A 3,925-nucleotide genomic window follows, 5' to 3' on the forward strand; every position below is an offset into this window, starting at 1 on the left:
TTTCTAGTCTCTCTATCCTTTAAAATCTCAATATTTCATCCGTAATCCTAGAATCCACAATACACCGATCGTAATCTATAAGAAGAAGAACATAACCGATGGTAATTCATGAGAAATCTCAATGATTATCTTTTAATTTTGTATTTATTTACTTTTTGGAATTGTAAAGTGAGAGTTTAGAAAGTTGTATTTAGCTACTAAATAGTTTTAATTTCGAATAAAAATTTATTTATTTGTTCATTAGTGACCGGTGCCCGACCGATTGATACCCGGTTTGCCCGACTATCAAAACTGTCACGGACAGACACTTTGTTGGAGAAAAAACTGAAATGTCCGTCTGTTTTGTCCGAATGTCTGAGTGGACGTTTAGGACTTGTGCCCATTCCGCCGGGACCGGTTGAGTTAGTGTCTGCTTCCCGCCCGTCTGGACCGATTCCCGCCCCTATTCCTTGATTTATATTATCACGTAAAAAAGACGTATCACTTGTTGTAACGATCTTTCAAGAATATAGAAACATACAATACAATTACAGTACCAACGAAACTGATTAATTTATTTTGGATTATAAGTAACAAAAAATTAGTTGTCAAGTTATCGCAGGACGTACGTTACAAAGTTGTCACAAGGTCTTGGAAATTAAAAAGTATCGAGGGAGCCGAAGACTAAAAAAAAAATTGACTGATCATTTTTAATCAAAGTCCAAATATTTATGGGAGTTTTGACAAATTTCTCTATAAGTAATTTGATAGAAGCAGTACAACGGAGAATCAGCTTACAATACAAATGAAATCCTAATATTCTTTAAAATCAAAGAACATTATTACTTCCATATGTACGGCTATTTAGGACTACTTGATCTAAGGAATCGAACGCACAATATTGGCAGCTCCATTAATTAGGAGTTCATTAGATCGCATTCTGATCTGATTATTCAGACTTCCCATGTAGTTCTTCAACAATTTCAACTCCTCCAGACCTATTTGATCGATAGGTGATTCCCACCAGAACTGGTTCACAGTGGCTTGCCTTGCTTGATCAAGCTCCTGACCCCTTCTTTTCTCTGCTTGAATCTGGGCCATAGTATCATTGTACTGGTTGCTCAAGTCTGCAACAACAATCCTTCTATTGGCTTCAAGGACTGATGCCATAGGGTTGTTGTCACGATTGGCGTTTCCAATGAGGAAACGGTCAGTGACAGAATTGACCGAAGGATGGCCGAATGAAAATGCTTTCCCAGTTGGTGAGAAGACTACTATAGCAACCTCCGCACCACATAAAATAGAAAGCTCACTAGCTTTCTTGAAAGCACCGGCACGACGTTTGGAAAATGTCACCTGTCGGGATTTCTCATTTTGGATCTTCCTGATTTCAATCCTCTGACGACCTATATTGGGCTTTCTTGGCATTGTAACTACAACGAAAAGAAGAAATACAGAGGATAGAAGAAAAAACGAATTTTGATGAACTTGGAAGGTTGAGGTGAAGATATATATATATATATATATATATATATATATATATATATATATATATATATATATTGTGATTCTTATTGATCTCATCTTTTTCTCTCAATTAAGTAGTCAAATAATCATTATTGACTCATAAATTGTGATTCTTCTAGATACTATATAAATGACTATTAGTATTCACCAAAAAAATAAACTATAGTGATTTAGTTTTAGTGAACTTCCATATTTAAACCACTACTGGGAAGCAAAACTGACAAATATTTAATAAGGCTTTTTATTATGTGCTCTCAGGATATTTTTTGAAATAAAATTTCTTTTTTTAATTAAGAATCTTAGAAATCTGTACAGCGAGGAGAGATGAATTTTTCACTTGGTAAAAAAAAGAATAATTTATGACTTACTATCTCTCTTTAAAACACATAGTAAAGAGACTTTTATTTATTTTCAAAATTCGTTTGTATCCTAGTGATTCATGAATGCTTTTAGAATCATTTGATAGAATTTGCAATCAACAATCTAATTTAATGGTTGATTTTTTACATATGTTTAAAGGAGATGGTAAGTAATACAAAATCATCTCATAAAAAAATAAAGTAATACAAAATCATGTTGATTAGTCACTAAAAATTTGTAACTAAAGTTGCTCTTATCTGCTGGACTATGGATTTTGAAAAACAATTGGGTTGGAAGTCCTCGGACGTGAGGACCGGGTGAAATGCCTTTTTTTGTAGTAATTTTTATTAAAATGATGCGAAAATATCACTCCTTTTCTAAGCTATTATCCGACCCAAAAACCATAACTGAAACATATATTCAAGTCCTCTTGACCGAAACATTTTATCAATCTGTCTTTATGAAGTAGTTTGTGTCCTCCTCTACAACCATTGTATTTCTTTCTTCTCCGACGAACTGAAACATATATTCAAGTCCTCTTGAGTAGGTTCCTTAGATTTAATATATAAATACTAAAAAACTTCATTAAATATCTGATTTTTTCTTTGTAGACACTATTGAAGATTGGGCTATCTTGTAAAATCGATTTGATCATTAAAGTATCGTTTTTATCGTCTTCTTTTATGAAATCTATTGAGATCAATCTATTAATATATTGCTTAAAAGAATGTGCTATGGTGTATTTTCACAAAAATTTTCTTCTGTATTTAAAATTTTTATAGTTTAGAGTTAAGAGTTATGATGTGTGCATCTCCGTAACATAGTAGGGATCTTCATTCAGAAAATATATACATTGATAATTGATGATGCATAAAATGTCCAGACGTTGACTGGCGTCAAAGAGTCAAGAACAGACCTAAAGTTCAACAGGTCAACTCGGCTTAAGGAAACAGAACAGCTAAAACCTCAACGCCCTGCCACCTACACCCCTAACTGTGAGGTTGCCCAAGACCAGCTAAGAGGTATCAACACCGTTTCGTCTACAACACGATCAGATCATCCCTGAAGTCTCTAAAGGAATGAGGGGGGTCCGCGTAAGTTAGGCCGATGTCTCACACCCTAAATTGAGGAGGCAGAAGCGCGCCAACAGCTTACCGACTCAATCCGGAATCTCCCTAAAGACCCCAGTCGGTTAAAGATCTTAAGTGTTTAAGCATGCTTGGACTTCAAGAGTATCAAAGGTGGAAAACATCTCCTAGAAGGTCTATCACCTCGGGAGGATATCTACGAAAGATCATTGAACTTAGGAACTTCTATTTATCCTAGATATGAAATAAACATTAAGAGAAAACTTCCCTCGACGGCGAATCGCAACCACCTCAAAAGCCTATAAAAGGGCCCCCCATCGTCTTCCACAAGACATCTTGACAAGCTTTACCAGGATCTCTCAAACAGAAAGATCACCTTCGCACAGAGTTCTGATAACTCGCCCCCAAAAGGTTCCATCAATATTCAATCTTTTACTGCAAAGAGCAACCTGACTGTCTAGAGCGTCAGAGCGGTTTTCGAACCCTTTGCAAGTTTCTCCTCAAGAATCAAGGAGCAGGAGCGGTAGACAAGAATCTCACTCAACATAACAGAATATTCGATCATAACGGGCGTTGTCATGCATCAAGTCTCGGTGTCATGTTGATATAAGGAAGTCCATTTTTTCGACATCAGCAATAATGAGAATTGATGAGGTAAATATTGGTCAGTCTTGACCTGTCAATAGGTCGACTGATTGAGTTGGTGGCACGTGCCAAATTCTCGCATAAGCATGAGCTAAATTTTGATAAAGCAACAGAAGTGTAGATCCAAAGGAGCTCTGGACATGAGTCGTGACGCGGGAGATCGAAACGAGTCTTCTAGGCACCTTGAACTCTGTCATAACTTAAAAGACAGTTTATAGGTTGATTCGAGTCAACTTCGCAAAAGCAAACACCATTTTGCTGAAAGCGAACACCATTTTGCTGAAAGCAAACAACATTTTGTTGAACACAAAATATCTTCTAACAAA

At 36.0% G+C, this 3,925-nt stretch overlaps 1 pseudogene; it reads right to left on the minus strand.

Moving 5' to 3' along the window:
- Positions 1-858: 858 nt before the first annotated feature.
- LOC147533529 (agamous-like MADS-box protein AGL62 pseudogene) lies at positions 859-1,407 on the minus strand (annotated as a pseudogene).
- Positions 1,408-3,925: the final 2,518 nt, after the last annotated feature.

The sequence above is a fragment of the Eschscholzia californica genome, unplaced genomic scaffold (assembly GCF_041429995.1).
Source record: "Eschscholzia californica isolate CP2 unplaced genomic scaffold, dmEscCali1.0.p SCAF_6, whole genome shotgun sequence".
NCBI lineage: Eukaryota > Viridiplantae > Streptophyta > Magnoliopsida > Ranunculales > Papaveraceae > Eschscholzia > Eschscholzia californica.